This window comes from Anthonomus grandis, chromosome 16 (assembly GCF_022605725.1).
Source record: "Anthonomus grandis grandis chromosome 16, icAntGran1.3, whole genome shotgun sequence".
Lineage (NCBI taxonomy): Eukaryota > Metazoa > Arthropoda > Insecta > Coleoptera > Curculionidae > Anthonomus > Anthonomus grandis.
Window position 1 is genome coordinate 4,426,405 of NC_065561.1, and position 19,817 is coordinate 4,446,221.

Genomic DNA, 19,817 nt, shown 5'->3' on the forward strand with positions numbered 1-19,817 from the left:
TTAAGTTCTTTACGGACATTTTATTTATAAAGTAAAAATAGTAATAGCTTAAAATGGCAAATAAATAAAACAAATCATTAAAAAAAATTAACTTAATTCAAACCTTTCATATATTTCACCATCCGCAAATAAAGAGGCTTAAAATTTATGGAATATATATATATATATATATATATATATATATATATACAGGGTGTCCGAAAAGTCAACGATAATACTGAAGGGGCTGATGAAGCACCCAGAAAAACATAAAATGACCTTAGTAAAAAATCGATGGTTTTCGAGATATTGGCACTTTAGTTGAAGTCACCAAAATCCTACTCTTGGATCAGATTTTCGATTGTTTGTTTCGCCTTAAAAATAGATATTTTTTAGAATCTCTTTTTAGCTATGCAACACTGAATAGCCATTTTACTGATCAAAGACAAACATTAAACTAAACGGCCAAAAAATTTAATAAGAAATCTATTATAAAATAAAGTATTACTTATTTTTATTTTTTAAACTTTGAATTTGACCGCTCATACTAGACCGAAAAATTGTACGGCAACCCGGCTAATACCTTAACAAGTTTGCTTGTATATATTTATTGTTTACGTTGCTGCGTATATATTTATATATTTATTAGGGTAATATCATTAATTATATGTATATATATATATATTTATGTTATATTGGATCTTCCCATGCACGTGGGCGACCTTTCTCATGGGAACCGCTAAGTCAGCATCCTTGAATCGGATCACACCATATTATGGAATCTACAGTTCTCACGTAGTCAGCAGTTAGATTTAGTATAAATAGGTTTAAGTTTTATTGTAAAATATAGATTAATTACAGAATATTTATAGGCAGAAACTATGTCCGTTTAAATTTTAATATTTAATAAATAGATCTTTTTTAAAAAGTGGTTCTTGAGTTGTGCGAGATAACAATTTGGCGCAGTCGGTAGGATCTGTCAACGCTATTAGAACAGGAGAATTCCCACTAGTAGCGGCGGATTCCATCCCTTAACAGAAGAACCTGCCAAGAGAAGTCTAACTGGGACGTCTTCAGGAGGAACAAAAGCATTTTAACCACCTGGCAGTCGAACGAGAACACGGCTCTCATGGAGTATTATTTTTTGTAAGTAAAGAATCGTCTCGTTTATATTATTTGTTTTTTCATTGATTTTAAACATTTTTATTATTATTATTTTTTTTGTGTTTTGATAATTCGAAACTGTTCGATTTTTCAAAAATATTTGTCCTTGAACCTATTCCCTGAAATAAAATAAAATTTATTAGATACTTAACTTTAATCAATTTTTCCTTAACGTACTCAAGTAATTGAATTGGTATATTTTCTTTTGCATTTTAAGTAAATTTAACAAAATGACCGAACAAGGTCAAGAACGTTTTCAAGATGCGAACATCAGTGTTGAGGTAGAGCCTTATAAGCTCTCTAAAATATTTTCGATTGTACCCGAGTTTGAGGGTGATCAAATTTTTTTAAGCAATTTTATTAATGCGTGCGACTGCGCATACGATATGGCAAATGCACAACAAAAAGTATTTTTAGTCATTCATATTAAAAATAAACTTAGAGGTAGGGCAGCGCAATTAATTAGTTCGCGTAACCCCATGTCATATATTGAAATTAAACAACTCTTGAATTTACATTTTGGTGACTCAAGAGACTTGTCTTCGCTTATACAAGACCTGCAACGCCTTAAGCAACTACCGGGCGAATCGCCACTTACATTCTTTAACCGTTTACAAGTTTTGAACGCAAAAATGCATCCGTGCATCCAAAAATCACCTTTATTAACAACTAAAGTACAAAAATTAGCACAAACCACATTAATTGAGACTATGGCTCTAAATACCTTGCTAACGGGTCTGGAACACCGTCTAGGACAACTCATTCGAGCTAGCAACTCTTCTACACTTTTAGAAGCCCAATCCAGAATCCGTAGGGAGCTTCAGCTTTCATATTTTGAGAATCAGAAAATTTCGAAACCCCCTATGCAGAGGCCAACAACTCAACCAATGATGCCAAGGCAAACACAATTGCCTAAATGTGGAATTTGTAGTCGTATTGGTCATATTACCAATCAATGTCGTTTTAACTCGCCTTCTTATGGTGACCCACAGGCATTTCAACGTCATAATCCTAACCCACCAAATTTCCGTCATCAACCACAACAAGGTGTAAATGGAAATAGTTTTTTGCAACAACAATGGAGAACCAACAATGGAAACCAGAACAGGAATTTTGGAAATGCTAATCCAAATCAGGTCCAAAATCGTCCTTTCTTTAGTCCAAACAAACCCCAGTATTCCCAGCCGCAGCAGAGGACACACCATGTGCACTATGAACAACCCCAGGAGGAATACGACCCGAATTACTCTTTGCAACACGAGTCGGATCATCAATCCTATGCTGAAAATTCTGGCGATTACTATAATTATTCTCTTAATGTTCCTATTCATACTAATGACTATCAGGATTTTCTCACGCTTCCAACTACCAGCCAACCCCCAGAAAGCAACACCCAGGACACAGTAGCCGAACTTCAGTCGCAGATACAGACCCTAAATCTGGACAACATGGACCCAAACCTAAACTTTCCGGAACAACACTTCATTTAAAATCCTTACTTACTGTAAATTCTGAAAACCTTTACTATATTAATGATGCATCAAATAGATTTAAATTACTTATTGACACTGGTGCAGGCATTTCAATTTTTAAAGAAAAAACGGCTCAAAATTTACCCAAAAGATTCCCTGAAAACTTTACTATCCAAGGTATTACGGATCAAAAATTAACAATTCAAGAATCTACCCTTGTTTCCTTTGGCCCTGGAGAGCCACATAAGGTGTATATTTACTACCTCGATATCGATTTTGATGGAATACTAGGATTAGACTTTCTTGAACGTTATGAATGCGTAATAGATTTAAATGCAAAACAGCTAATAAACTCTAAAACTATTCCCCTGCATAAAGTTGAAAACATAAAATCAAGTGCAGAAAATTCTCAGCACAAGACAGCACCTGTAAATTTAATTTCAATTTAATTTTTTCATTTTAATTTCAAACCCCGGACAGAGAAAATTTTGAAACTCAAGTGTAACTTGTCTAATACTGATGCCTTACTATACTCTGATGTAAAAGATAAAGTTAGGTTACCAAATGCAATGGTCAGAGTCAACGAATGTGGTGAATTTTTAACCACCATAGTTAATGCTAATGCCATACCAAAAACAGTTGATTTTTCAGAACTCAAAATAGAACCATTTAATGTTGACATAGACCAATGTAAAGAAAATATTTTAAACTTTAACTCAAAACCCAATAAAAAAAGCCTTGATCGTAAAGCCAAAATACGAGACCAACTTCGACTTGAACATTTAAATGACGAAGAAAAGGAACTTGTTACTGATGTATGTCTAAACTTTTCTGACATATTTTACCTTGAAGGTGACCAACTAACGTTCACCAGCGAAATCAAACATAGTATCGATACCAGTAATGCTCGACCTGTCTTCACAAAATCTTATCGCTACCCCCAGGTACATAAGGAAGAAGTTAAAAAGCAAATTGGTAAAATGCTCGATCAAAATATCATTCGCCCCTCGACGTCTCCTTGGTCTTCCCCCGTATGGGTCGTACCCAAAAAACTTGACGCCTCTGGAGAACAAAAATGGTGAGTGGTGATTGATTACCGTAAACTCAATGAGCTCAGCGTTGGAGACAAGTATCCTCTTCCGAATATTTCCGATCTTCTCGACCAGTTATGGAAATGTCAATACTTCACTACGCTCGATCTCGCTTCAGGGTTTCATCAGATCGAGATAAATCCAGACAACATTCCCAAGACAGCTTTTTCTGTAGAAAATGGTCATTTTGAATTCGTCCGAATGCCATTTGGCCTGAAGAATGCTCCATCTACCTTCCAGCGAGTTATGGACAACATTCTTCTTGGTATCCAGAACGAACGCTGCTTGGTTTACATGGATGACATAATAATTTATTCGCCTACTATTCATGAGCACATCGCTAGACTTACTGAGGTTTTCAAACGTCTTCATAAGGCAAATTTAAAGATTCAGCCTGACAAGTGCGAATTTCTTAGGAAGGAAGTCGCCTATTTGGGACATCTCATCACTCAGGACGGCGTTAAACCCAATCCTGTTAAAATTGAGTGTATCCAGAAGTTTCCCATTCCTACCACCACCAAGGATGTCAAATCTTTCTTAGGTCTTTATATTATATCTTTATATTAGGCGGGATATTACAGACGCTTTATTCCTAATTTCGCCAAAATCTCAAAACCTCTGACGACTCTTTTACAGAAATACACTTCTTTTAATTTTGATTCTGAGTGTATAAATTCATTTAACGATCTTAAAAAGTCTCTTGTATCCGATCCAATTCTTATATACCCAAATTTTGAGGAAACGTTTGTTTCTGACAACCGATGCTAGTGCCTTCGCTATTGGAGCTGTACTCTCACAAGGACCTGTAGGAAAGGACCTCCCAATAGCCTATGCATCAAGGACTCTCTGTAGTGCTGAGGTGAGATACTCCACTATTGAAAGAGAACTCTTAGCCATCGTCTGGGCTGTGAAACATTTCCGCCCGTATCTCTACGGTCGTAAGTTTCTTCTAATTACTGATCATCGTCCTTTGACTTGGCTTTTCTCAATCAAGGATCCCGGCAGTAGATTAGCTCGTTGGCGCCTAAAACTAGAGGAGTACGACTATAAAATCGAATATAAGCCTGGTAAAATAAACAAAAATGCGGACGCTCTTTCAAGGGTAAAAATTAATCATGTCAAGGATTGTATAGATCTTTAATCAAATATTACTATCCTTGCCGCCAATGAAGACCAGCCCTCTACTAGTAAAGAAACACCTCCTTCCAATGAAAATGAACCCGATGATGACGATAAAGAAATGACCCAAGACTACAATAGATTCGTAAATTTATACAGTACTCAGTCGATTATTGATTATTCAAAAATCGAAATTTCTAATTCACAACTTTTAGACAAATCACACAAAACCATCGTAAGTTTCTTTTGTCAAACTAAACTCGAAGATCTGCATTATAAAATAATGGACGATTTACTCGAAGAGAATATCGAATTTGAAACTCATAAAGTTAATATCCTGTCAAGCACAAGTGTAAAAAATCGAAAATATTTTATTTTTCTTTTGCCAGCTAATAAAGATTTAATTGCTCAACACCTTTTCTATGCTCTTTACACGTGCAGTAATGAATTTGACCTTACTCAAACTTATTGTGTTGAAAATAATCTTAACCTACCGGTTCTCGAATTATTTTCGTATATCTTTGTCGACAAAGATATTAAATTAAGAATATGTCAAGGCATCGTTTTAACACCAGATCAAGACCAAATCCCTATCATCTTAAATCAATACCACACAGGGAAAAATAACCTACACCGTGGCATAAACGAAACAGTCAGGCGTATAAAAGAAAAATATACCTAGCCTGGTTTAACTCGCGATGTAGAAGTTTTTATAAAAAAATGTGATATTTGTCAAAAGGTAAAAATTTATAGAAAAAATCTTAGTACTTCCCTTGTAATCACTGAAACCCCCAAAACACCGTTTGAAAGATTAAACATAGATCTTTTTGAATATCCGATTAGAAATTATGCATTAACTATTAGGGACGAATTAACTAAATTCACGCAAGCCTACCCCCTACTAGATAAAAAGGCATCCTCTGTAGTTAATACACTATTATTATTTTTTCAACACTACGATACCCCTTTGCGGATCCATGCTGACCAAGGGCGAGAATTTGACAATAGCCTTTTAAAAGATCTTGGTAAACTTTATGATATCAAACTAACGTTTTCCAGTGTAAGCCACCCCCAGTCAAATGGCTCGCTTGAGAGATTTCACGCGACGCTGACTGAAATGATTAGAGCCCATAGCGCTGAACACCCTGATGAAAATCCTTTTAATGTTCTGCCGTATGCGGTAATCTGCTACAACAAAAATAAAACTCATGGGTTTACACCCTACGAGCTTATTTTTGGTCACACGTCCAGCAGACCACCGGAAACCTTATACAATCAAGAGCAGTTAATAACGAAATATGTCCGAGATTTAAATAATCGTATGGAATATTATTACAAACTCGCTCGCTCTCGAACTAACGACAAGAAAGAAAAAGCCAAAATTCGATTTGACCGCCTTGTAAATAGAAATAAATCAGAATATCAAGTAGGACAAAAAGTTTATATCAAAGAGTCGCAAATCACCACCAAAGCGCAAAACCTCTTTAATGGCCCCTTCGAAGTGTTAGAAGTTTATCAAAATTCTGAAAAATTAAAAAATTTAATCACTAATCAGACTTCTAAAGTCAATTTTGATCGTTTGAAGCCATACTATGACTAGAACAGTCCTATTTTATTTCAGATTTCTCTTGCTGATCCCAGCAGCGGTCACTCAATTCCTGCTTACGCCTGTAAATAACACGGTTGGCATATTTTTCCATGAAGAAGGAAAAGTAAGAGTGTCGAATAATAAATGGACCTTGCTTGTGTACAAAGATTTAGAGCCCATAAGGCAAGCCATTAATCATAATGATAAATTACTTTCTATCCTCTCTGACCTAACGGCTGACTCTTCTCCCCGTATTACCGCTTTTAAAAGTATTGTTCAAACTCATTTTAGTCTTCTTTCAAGAATCGCTGACTCTGTTAATCTTAAATTGTCAGAAGTTACGGCTGGTACTAAAGACTATACCTATCGAATCAAACGCGGATTAATAAACGGAATAGGTAGTATCTTTAAATCAATAACCGGCAACTTAGATTCGTCTGACGGCGAATATTTTAATGAATGCATAGACAAACTATCGCACGATGAACGAGAACTTGAAACCCTGTTAAAAAACCAAATATCGGTAACGACGTCAGTTATTAAAAGTTTAATTCAACCATGCAAAAAATTCAAATAGATGAATTAACATTCAATCACGATATTGAAGAAATAAAAACATCAATGATAGACATTTCAGATACATTGAAGTTTTATGAAAGCCTAGTAAAAACTTTAGAGCTTTGCGAGTTTTTAATGGAAAGTTATGTTTATTTAGAAAGTTATTTAAACGATCTTTTAAACTCCGTAACGTTTGCTCGCCTAAAGATTTTACATAGCTCAATCATAAACCCAAGGGATTTGATCAATTCTCTACAAGAAGTCTCGCGATCTCTTTCAAAGAATAATTTACCGTTCCCCACCTACCTTCAATATGCTGCTCAGTATCTTGATGTAATAGAATTGCAAGCCTTTCAAACTGAAAACAAAATAGTATTTGTGCTTAACATTCCATTACTTCAACCTGAAACCTATACCCTATACCGAAACTTTCCTATCCCCATTTTGGATAATCGAACAGGTCTCTCTCATGTAATTCCAACAATAAATAAATACATTGCGCGTGATGACGATTCTCTACTGTACATTTTACCTCCAAGCCTGGATAACTGCAAACTGGTTCAAATCAATAGCTACATTTGTTCCAACCTCCTACAATATCCCATACATAGCGATGCAATATGTGAGGCACAGCTACTGAGGCAGAGTAACCAGTTACCGATCACTTGTCAAACTTCCATTCTCCAGACGTCAGACTATCATGTGCAAGAGTTGGACCAAAACTACTGGCTAATAACCGTCTCAGGACCTCTACCAATAACCATCCAGTGTGGAAAAACAGAAGTTGCGACGAAAATCATCCGAAGGAACACCCTTCTCAGACTCCAACCAGAATGCAACTCCTTTATTGGCAATACCAGAGTTCACTCTAAGTACCCAACAGAAGTCTACAAAAATGTTACCTATAAAAGTCATCCTGTCTTGATACCGTACGACTGTTGCAAAAGCTTCCCAACCAAGTTCCATGTTCCCGAACTGAAGCCCCTTAAGCTCAGCAACCTCAACGCTGACGACCTGAATGTGGCTCAACATAAGCTAAATCAGTACTCCGAGCAACTGGAGAAGCTAATCGAAGAGCCCTTTATAACCAAGCATGTCCACTGGTTTACTATCCTGACAATAATTTTGGTAGTAACCCTCATCGTTTTGTACATATTCTGCAAGTGTCGACGTCGCAAGCCCCTTAGACTAAGCCTTCCTGCAGCCGATGACTCACCACCACGACCAAGACCTGGAACCGATCTACTAAAAAGACTGGTCCCCAAGAGACGAACCAGCATCCATCCAGAAAACCCGATCCAGGAAGAAACCATCCAGTTAAGCTCATTACTATATTGGATCTTCCCATGCACGTGGGCGACCTTTCTCATGGGAACCGCTAAGTCAGCATCCTTGAATCGGATCACACCATATTATGGAATCTACAGTTCTCACGTAGTCAGCAGTTAGATTTAGTATAAATAGGTTTAAGTTTTATTGTAAAATATAGATTAATTACAGAATATTTATAGGCAGAAACTATGTCCGTTTAAATTTTAATATTTAATAAATAGATCTTTTTTAAAAAGTGGTTCTTGAGTTGTGCGAGATAACATATATATATATATATATATATATATATATATATATATATATATATATATATATATATATATATATATATATATATATATATATATATATTTTATATATATATATTTTATATATATTTTATATATATTTTATATATATTTTATATAATTTACCTTTAAGTGGTAAATTATTGTTAGTACGTTTATTCTTTTGAACCTACTAAATAAAAAAAATATTTATTAGGGGCTTTAGAATCAGGGGGTATTTGGTAAATTTAGGCCCATTTCTTTAAGGCTTTAATTTCTGCCCGTTTGGGCATTAGATTATGATGTTCCTATGCTTTTTACATAATATATACATATATACATATATACTTTTTACATATATATATACAGGGTGTTCCGTTGATCATGTTACAAACTTCTAGGGCAGATGGAAAACGTCAAAAGAAAAACAAAAGTTCATATAAACATGGATCCGGAAAAGCTTCCTCAGGGAGCTAGAGCTCTTTGAAAATAACCTTTAAAAACTAGTTTTTTTTTAATAGCTCCGGAACTACTTTAGCTTCCGCAACCAATTTTGGGAGGTAAATTGTTGTTAGTACGTTTATTCTTTTGAACCTACTAAATAAAAAAATATTTACCAGGGGCTTCAGAATCAGGGGGGTATTTGGTAAATTTAGGCCCATTTCTTTAAGACTTTAATTTCTGCCCGTTTGGTCATTAGATTATGATGTTCCTATGCTTTTTACATAAAAAAGGTGTTCTTAGTAAAAGTCGGTAAATGGTAAATTTCACAGTTTTTGTGAAAATTGACGAAAAGCAGGTTATGAGGTACAAAAATTAATTACCTATTATTATTAATAAACAATTTTAAAAAAATCTGGCGTAAATAAAAAATAAATGTTTAAAAAAAGTTAAGGTAGCCACTTTATTAAATTGGTACTCAAATTAATTAACTGTCACTTTAATGACCTTGAGGCAAAAAATGTTTAAATGATTTTAAGTGTAATAAAAAACCAACAAATTAACAATTTTAGAAACGTAAACAAATTTTATTAAAGATTGGTATTACAAAAATAAACTTAAAATATTAATTGCTCAAAATGCCGGCCGCCACGATCGATACATTTATTGTATCTACGCACCATATTAAGGTTGACGTGGTTAAAAATATCAGGCGTGGTTTGGATTACTTCAGCAGCTGTGGAAATTCTGGCCACCATGTCTTCTTCTGACTCGACTGGAGTTTCATATACGAGACTTTTCATATGCCCCCAAAGAAAAAAATCTAAGGGTCTCAAATCTGGTGAGCGCGCTGGCCAGGTGACAGGGCCTCCGCGGCCAATCCAGCGCCTTCCAAAATTTTCATTTATAAACTCGCGGACAATAAGTGAAAAGTGAGCTGGCGCTCCATCGTGTTATAGGAGTCAAACATGTTTTAAACATGTTATGCTATACATTATAAGACAAAAAGGAAATATTTAAATTTTTTGAAAAGTCTTTAGATGGGTGCTTTTATGCACAAACATTTTTAGGAGTACGCATACTAATGTATAAGAGTACGCACTATATCTTTCTCTAAAATATGGTTGCACTGATCCATAATAAAAAAATATACAGGGTATTCCATTTAAAATAACAAAGTTGCTACTACTTTTTGGTATAAGCGGCAACGCTGCATCGCTAAAAATATTCTTAATCGTTAGATCATCAGCTAAAAACCATGTTACCAAATTTTCAAAAAAAAAAATATTTTCTGTTCTCCGTAAACGTCTAAGGTACCATCAACCATCAATCACCCTGTATATATATATATATATATATATATATATATATATATATATATATATATTTATATATATTATTACTATACCTGGACATTTTCTTATTTTCATAGTTTAAACAAACATTTTTGTTTAATATTCACAAAATAAAGACTAAACAATCATTTTTAAATTTTATGAATTTTGAAGAATATACCTCTTATAGAGAATATTCTTCAAAATTCCTATGACAAGTAATAAGGAGTCGATTATGCTTGTCAGACCAAAATAAATTTTAGAATGGAGAGGAACATATAATTTACAATTGTAACAGGAGCGACACCAGAGGTTGTATAAAATCTTAGTTATCAGACATAATTGCAAATGTTGTTGTTTACTTTTAGGATTTAATAGCTCATGTAAAATGAGAAACATTAAGTCTGGGGAAAGCAGACGCATGGAACATGCCCCTCAAGAATTTTAGTTAAGGTTTTAAGGAATAGTAATAATATTGCATTGATTTTTATATTCCTAAACTAATCCAAAATTTTAATCCTTTGTAGGATCAGTTGTGATTAGAAGTGCTAGTTTTCAGACCAAGCTTGATGGATTTAGTTTCTTCTCCACCATTTTAGTTTTAAGTTGTTGATATAATATAATATAATACATTTTAATATAGTATAGATTCCATAGTATAGTTTATTTAAAAAATTATTATTATAAAACATGTTATTATAAAATTTAAAGTATATTTGCTAATAGTTAAAACATTTCAGTAAGCTAGTCGACATTAAGATATTTGATAAATATGATGGGAATTTTTTAATTTCAAAACTGTCATCACTATTATTTTCAAATTGTCTTTGAAAACTACTCAGCAAGTAAGCTACCTCAAAATATTTATGGAATATTTACTTCTTATGGCGACTCATGGAATTTTATCAAAACAATGCCTAAACAGTTATATAAAGATTAAAATACATACACATATTTTTTACGATTATATGTTTTACATGTTTTGATTTTAATTGTTGTTAAATAAAAGTTTATATGGTGTTTTTCCTTGAAAATTCATATACTTTTAGTTGTTTATCACCTGGCAATCTGTATCATCCACCCACTGGATATTCTCTGATCCACATATTTCAATCTCCTAAGTAATGTATAATTGGCTATTTAAATAAACTTCAGACGTTCATTGACAATTATTATTATATTATAAAAATTTTAAATTATCGATACCTATTATAGGAATATAACATGTAAGAAGTAATTTCACACTAAATTTTAATACAATACAATAAAAAACATCTATAAAACAAGCTAAAATAAAAATACCAAAAAAACTTTAAGTGTTATCTTTAATAATAATGCCAATAATTTTGGATAGTTTCATGTTTTATATACAGTGCTTTCATTTCAAAACGATCTACCCTTAATAACTTTCTTAAAAAAAAAAAGAAGTTCTGTCAATCACCTCCTCACCTCTAGCTAACCTCACTTTAATATGTCAAATGGGAACCCCATCGTATGATACATTATTTTAAAGGGCATTCATTATGCTATCAATGGTTGTAAAAAAAAATTAATTAATTGACCAAGAAGCAATTAAAGTATATATCGGTAGGGTAGAAAAACAAATTTAATTAGTTTAACAAGTTTATTTTAACAAGTTTATTAAATGTTCAAAATGCGCGTCGTTATTAGCAAGACAATAAAAAAGCCTATTTTCAAACTCCTTACGAACATTGGCAAGGGTCTGCCCGCTAATTTCTCTGCATTCTTGAAATATTCTATTTTTTAAATTCTCAATACTCTCAGGTGTGGTTTTATAAACTTTGATTTTTAAGTAGCCCCAAAGAAAAAAGTCTAGTGGGGTTAGGTCCGGAGACCGCGCAGGCCATTCGATTGCACCACGTCTGCCAATCCACTTTTCTCGAAAATTTTCATCAAGCCACTCTTGAACTACCAAAGTGTAGTGCGCGGGAGCTCCATCCTGCTGAAAATGTATATTATTTTCATTCAATAATATAGCACCATGTTGATCTACTTGATTTTCCATAGATTGAATGATGGAAGGGTATATTGTATTTTCTAAAAGGTTTAAATAAATTTCGCCAGTCAAATTTTCTTCCAAAAAAAAATGGCCCGATTATTTCATTCCCATAAATTCCTGCCTAAACATTAATTTTTTGGGGATATTGGGTATGGTCTTCTTGAAAAACATGCGGATTTTCATTATCCCAGTATCTACAGTTATGTCTGTTCACCAGGCCATTTAAAAAAAGGTCGATTCGTCACTGAAGCAAATGTTCTTCAATAAATGGGGATCGTCGTCAATTCGCTGGCACATCACTTCACAAAATTGAATTCTCCTATCAAAATCATCTTCTCCGAGTTCATGAAGAATATGAATTTTATAAGGAAAGAACTTTTTTTTTTTTAAACTTTATGTACGGAATCAGTGGAAATATTTGTTAGTTTTGCGGCCTTTGGTATAGACAAAGTTTGATCCATAGCAAATTGTCCTAGTAAGTACTTCAACTTGGCAACATGCTTCATCGACAACTCTATTTTCATATTTTTTCTTATTGCAAATCGATCCCGTCTCTTCACATTTTCGTATCAATTCTAATACGTATTTATGGCTCACGTTTTTATCTTGATACCTTTCATTAAATGCTCTCGCGGTTCTGCGAGCACACCGATCTTGAGCTCCATAAAGGAAAATTATTTCTATTCTTTCAGCTAGCGTATACACCATTTGATTAACTCACTGTTTTAACTAAAATTGAAAAATTGCACGCGTCAAACTGACAGTTTTAACAATAATAAATCGCCTGCTTTTTAAACGCCTTAAAAATGTAAGGTATTGCAGTATTTTTTTGTACCTATTAGGTAGGTTTCGCAAAAAATATAAGTGAAATAAATACACATACAAAGTTATAAGACTGCAAAGATTTTTGCAAAAAATTTGAAGACACTCTTTTTTCTCGCACATAACGGTACACATTCTTTACTTAAAAAAATTAATAATTTGGTTGAACTAGATGTACTGTTTGTTACCACACATTTTAACTTCTAAATTGCTTGTATTTTTTTTGATGATCTATTATAAAAAATGTAAGAATTTTAAAATGATGTAGGTACCACACTAAAAGTATTCATTTAAAATACCAAAGTTTGGCGTAAATAAAATATTCATTATTTCTAGACATTTTCGCTAACTATTTGCTTACACATTTACCGATTTCATTTTTTTTAGTACCGTTGAATAGAGAATTTACGCTGCTTACTATGATATATCACACGATGGGGGTTCCCATATGACATATTAAAGTGAGGAGACTGGAGGTGAGGAGGTGATTGACAGAACTTCAGTAAATCCATAATTAAACGTCTCCCTGTATATCTAATTTGACGTTTTTTTTTTTTTTTTTTTTTGGAGAAAGTTATTAAGGGTGGATCGTTTTGAAATGAAAGCACTGTATAAAAAAAATCATTAATTTACTAATCTATAACAGCTACAAATATTTCTTTATTGACCGTCTTATATATGCACATCGCATTTCTTTTTCCATCTAAAATATAAATGCCTAATAAAAGAAAGTCCTATATTTGCAAATATATCGGTCAAAGATGCCTAATCTCGCTGTTCAACTACAGGCATCGAAAAATTCGTATTTTGAATTTTGGCGGCACGCAAGCTACGCCTCTGTAATGCCGGAATGCTCTCATTGGCTGGGCATATTCGTCTTTTAACGTATGCTCGTGTCGGATTGATTTGAGGTTGTCCGATCGATTGAAAGATGGCGCGGAACGTGATTTTGCGATCTGCAAGTATCAAAGCACTTAGAGAGACTTAGGTTTTCTTAATACAAATAAAAAAAAATATTCACATTTTTTTTATTGGATTAATAACACTGCAGCCAGAACCGAAAGCAAATTGGGAAAACCCATAATAAAACATACAGTGCCTCTATCTGTCGGAGAATGAATGAAACAAAACAGGTTCTGTAATGTATGGCATATATGACGTGTGCGCCGTCTTTCGGTCGAGCGGATAACTTAAAACAACTCGACACATTCGTTCTATTCACTTTCATTTCTAAAGGGGGATGGATATCCTATCGACCTATCCTGTGGATCACATAGTAGCCTACCGACACGACGCGTGACAGTCGCGAGTCGCCTGAGGGCTACAGGTTGTTTATCTTCCCGCTTTTACTGGTTCCGTTCGTTTTTCATTTTTACACATTAAAATCTATAATAAACTAATCTGACTATGCTGTATAAGTGTTGTGCACCTGGATGTCGGGAAAATTACTCTGAAAGCGGGCCTAAAGTTCATGTGTTTATTTTTCCAAAAGAGAGTAATTTGCAAAACAAATGGTTAGCAGCAATGCCGGGAAACGATTGAGTGTCTGGTAAATACCCTAACTTGTGTGAATTATATTTTCCTAAAGGTAATCCAATTTGCAATATATTTCTGAGTAGGATCGCATAACAGGTAAAATTATTTTAGTTAATTTAAAAAATCCATGATTAAAGGAAAATCCTATCCCAACTGTTCCAAATTACCCCGATTATACTTCAAAAAAATTAGTTGTGAAAAGTTGCATCTTTTGCAAGCTCTAGAGCAAAGTAAACAAGAGTTTAATATTTATAAAGAGGAGACATATTTCTGCAATTTTGAAGGGTTTTTAAATGTTTTAATGTTAAGGGTGGGTGGTTTTCAGTATCAAATTCTGATAATTTTATATTATTTAAATTAGAATATACTTCTGGTCCTCTAATAACTTGGGCAATTGTTATTTATTATGATTTGAAATTAGAGACGTATTTACATGGCCAGTCTACTTCTGTTTTGATACCAAATTTAAAGTCACTCTTTAAAACTAGGAATTTCTATAAGTTAGGAAATATGGTAGATAGAATTAATAATAAGATGATCTCCCTTAAGTTTTAATGCTGAAACTTTAAGTTACCTACTAATTACTGGAAATTAAATGTATGAACCATCAACCAAGCCAAATTACTAAGGTGGTAACGAAACTGATTCTAACAAAACTAAAAACATAATACATTTTGTTATAGATATTCTTTCAAGTATAAAAGGCTCTGATTAATTAACACAAAACTTAAAATTTGTTTCAGAACAGCTAACTTTATTATGTTTAACAAGGGAGAGGTATATATATTCACTCAGCCCAATTATCTTATGTTCAATTTTATTTACTATCAGTCCCCATTGTTATAAATATTTGCCTAACCATGTCCATCTTATACTGCCTCATCCCAAAACAGTAAAAAACATTTGCAATACATTTTTAACCGATCCTAACATTGATAAAAGAAAATATTTTTTAACCTATGCTTAGAATATTTTTCAGTATCTAACATACAATAAAGACAAAAATGGTATCTTTTTTTTTGATGAAATTCATATTGACCCCTGTTCGGATTATAAAGGAGGCAATACTGTAGGAATTGCAGTAAATAACAATACTAATGCAACATCTGCAGTGGCATTTATGCTAACTAGCCCATGTTCAAGTTTCAAAGAAGGTATTCATATATGTCCTGTGTCCAGAATAAATTTGGAAATGTTATATAAGTTTGTTAAAATAATAATAGAAAATTTAGAGGAAATTGGTTACCTAGTGTTTTGTACAATTACTGATAATAATGCAGTAAATAGTAGAGTAATATTATTTATAATAGTATTATAATGAGTAATATTTCACCCTTTAATAAACTCAGCATGGTTTACCCACATCCTATTGATCCAGCAAGAACCTTATTTTATCTTTTTGACATAGTTCATTTAGTGAATTGATTTTTAATAACTAGCTTAATTAAAAACCTGATCAAAAATTTTATTATCTTAATTTTGAGACAGGTCAAGAAAAATGTGCTGCTTTTTCCATCATTAAAAGACTGCATGACTTGGAACAAGACAAATTATTAAAACATGGCTATTCACCTAGCTTAAAAGCTTTATATCCATTATCTATAGAGAGGCAAAATGGTAAATTAGCAGTTAACATTTTTAATCCTTTTGTAATCAAGGCTCTGAAGAGTTTTGTTAGTAATATGTCTTTTTCACAAGATACAGCAGATTTTATTAGCATTATAGAGACATGGTGGAAAATTGTAAATGTAAAAAGTTCCCTTAAGGTAAAAAATTTACTAGATAAGTACCAAGAACCTTTTACCAAAATAGTAGTAGAGCCATATTAAAAAAAAAACTAGTACTTATTGTAAAAAAGATTCAACAAATACAATAAGGGGTTTTTGTTTTGAAAATTTGTTTTGCCAAAAAAAAATCGAATGAGATGCGACTTAGAATTGTGTTCACGTTCTGGCAGCCCTGTTTAAACCAGAAACCCTTAAATATCATTCAGAAAATTCACATACTATGATCATTTTACGTTAAAACTTCTGATGATTTATATACACTGCTAAATGCTTAGGCCTACAGATGATGTCACACGTTAAGCGTTCCGGCCTTATAATAGGACGTATTGGTCTGTCTGTCTATACGGAGGGCCATTAGAATTTGACTTAATTGTATACCTTACATTCTTTACTTTTTGCATTTATCAAACTAGTATATTTTTAGATAAGATTCATTTTATACATTTTAGTAATGAGTATGAAAGGTTTCAACATACTTACTAGTGAAGACTGACTCACTGCCAATTCGCGCGCTTCTTGTCTTGGATTTTCTTGAACGGATAATAATACATTCATTTTGGGATTTTCATTAAGCAGATTTATGAGAAATAATTCTTTTTCTAATGTGGCATTTTCAATTTTGCTTAAAGTACCTTGAGATATCGGTGATAAATCAGGATACACGTATTTGAATTAGACATCATGGAAGTTAGCAACAGAATCAGAAACAAAAATCAAATTTTTACAGTCGCCCAGATAAGTTCTGCACGCAATCTATTTTTTTTGCATATTTAAGGATTAAATCTGATTTTAAACATCTAAAATAAAGTTAAGAGAAAAACTATAATTACATATAGACAAAAAAAGTGTAGATTTGATTTTTTTTTCGGCATAAAAGATAAATGTTTGTAAAATAATAAATTAACTTAAAAAATCGTAGTATTAGTAATAATTTTGTTACACCTTCAAACTTGGCACATAAATAAAAAATAATAAAATACATGATATATCTCAAAGACACGTTTTTTTCAGGGGATGAAGGGGTGTAAGCCACCCCCAAATAACTTAAAAAATCGTAGCAAGTAGTAATAATTTTATTGAAAAGTTAGTAGGGGAAGTTTTTTCTCCACAAATAAAATGGTAATCCTCTAATTTCAGGAGTGATGCATTTCGGCAAGTGTTCTTGCCATCATCAGACTCTAAAATATATTACAAACAGTCAAACAGTGCCAAAAAAAATATACGAACATTTTTTTCTTGACAGGTGACATAAAAAATACAGATAAAATTATGAAATTGTAAAATACTTACTGAGTTACTTAACACATACACAAATTCTAAACAATAACAAACAATACGTATATCGTTGATTGAATATTTGGGAAGATACGCAATCCTGTGTTAAAAAGTGTACCCGTTCGACTATCGGATTGCAGTTCAGTTTCGTGCACCGTGCGGTGCTGCCGCGAAGCGTGAAATCTAGGAACGATTTATTTTAGCTGGTGGACTGGCCTCTTTGAGTCAGGTTTTTAACGACGCTGGAATCTCCAATTACGCGGCCGTGTTTGATATTTTTTTAAGACATAGGATGATGCCGTCAATTATGTTTTTATTATTTTTTTTTAACATACAACACAGTGGTGTCATTTAGGTGGTCAAGTGATGAGTGATCTACTTAAGGGTGGAGACATTGAAATTTCTTAAAAGTTAAATTTTATAAACAAATAATTACTTACTTAAATAAGTTTTTGAGACAAAAATTAATACAAAATATATATATATATATATATATATTTAAATACGTGACGTCAATAGAGGTGGTATAATTAGAGGAAAGTTGAGCAATATAGTTTCCTTTTATAATAAAATCAAAATACTTCCTAAATTTTGCAAAAAACTGAAATTTGGGAAAATCATTTTAATTTTTTTCTGGTGTTATTAAAAAATATATAACAAAAGTATTTATTAAATGAATAAATTATTGTGACCACTTTTTCTCGCCTATACGATGACACCATTAAATTTAAAATACGACGTTCTGTCTTTAAAGAGCCATCATCAACTTTGTTTTTCTTTTTCGGCTCCACCGGTTATCTTATTTATGATTTTATATACTTTTTTCATATCTTGTTTCTATTTCTATTTTGTTTTTATAAAATGTATACTTTGTTATATTTATTAGTTTATTTAAATGATTTCTATAAGCTTTGTAAGTGTTTATAATTCATGATCGTAATGTTTTTGTAGGTTTTTCTGCAGTCTATCCCTGTACCGTGTTTAATTGAGGCCAAAGAGGTTTAGACAGTCCTCTTGTTATCCATTCCGTCGCTCTTTTTTTAGTGTTTTTAAACATTTCTATTCTCTCAGATGCCTTCATAATTTTTGAAGTTTTTTAACAAAAATAATAGTAGCATCTTCAGAGTCCTGAATTTCTGTAACCTCCAGTCATAGTTTGTGAAATTTAATGTTAATAATTCCAAGTCATTAATTTTTTAATTAAATTTCAACCATAATTGGATAGTGATCTATGACACAAATAATATATAACAAGTTATTTGTTTTGTTGTTGTGCTGGTGTTGATAAAAAATGGATGTAAGCAGGAGTCTGAGTCATATCTATTTTTTACTTTAATATAGAGCAGAAAACCACAATTTGATATGGGACTGAGATATTCATTTACTGTACTGCTATTTAGTCCTTCAAGTCAATATCTATATCCTCTGTAAAGATTTCTATATTATTTTGCAATTTGTCATCAAAAAACATTATCAGCGAATCATTACTATTAAATCCTCTCCATTATAGTATGCGCTATAACCTTCAATATTAAAATATTCAGAAGATGTTAATTAAAAACACTCAATACACAACTCACGGCAAAAATAAACACAAATTAAATTTTGCTTGTTGAAATAAAAGTAATAATTTATCGACATTTTCTTGGTGAATTCTGACTAGACTGACTAAAATTAATAAACTTTTGCGAAATATCCAAAAACATTACATTAGAATACCTTGTCAAACTTTAAAACGGTTTTATTTGAATTATTCGATTAAAAAACAATGATTTTCAAAAATCCAAAATTACACAACATGCATTTGATAATAACCATAGAATAAACTGGAATCCTTCCTCAATTTTAGCAAAGAAACCAATTTCAAAATTACGTAAACTAAAGGAAAGTGCATTTATAATGTTAAATGAAGATAAATGCTTAGCTACTTGTTCGGTTGATTTTATTAATACATGGATTCCTTTGTTAAAAACAGCGGTAGAACAGAACCAGGCATTCTTAAAATTAATTAATAATTTAAAATATATGATATT

The 19,817-nt window shown here is 32.4% G+C and overlaps 1 protein-coding gene across 7 annotated transcripts in view; it reads left to right on the top strand.

Moving 5' to 3' along the window:
* Positions 1-19,817, top strand: part of LOC126745853 (high affinity cGMP-specific 3',5'-cyclic phosphodiesterase 9A) — a 332,464-nt gene that overhangs the window by 218,035 nt on the left and 94,612 nt on the right. Inside the window, exon 1 of one of the 7 annotated variants that reach the window (XM_050453880.1) lies at positions 14,465-14,735. The exons of 5 other annotated variants lie outside the window; for them this stretch is intronic. The gene's annotated coding sequence lies outside the window, so the exon portion shown is untranslated. Of the gene's footprint in view, positions 1-14,464; positions 14,736-14,799; positions 14,819-19,817 lie in introns of those variants that run through there. One more of the 7 variants, XM_050453882.1, reaches the window with a different exon arrangement.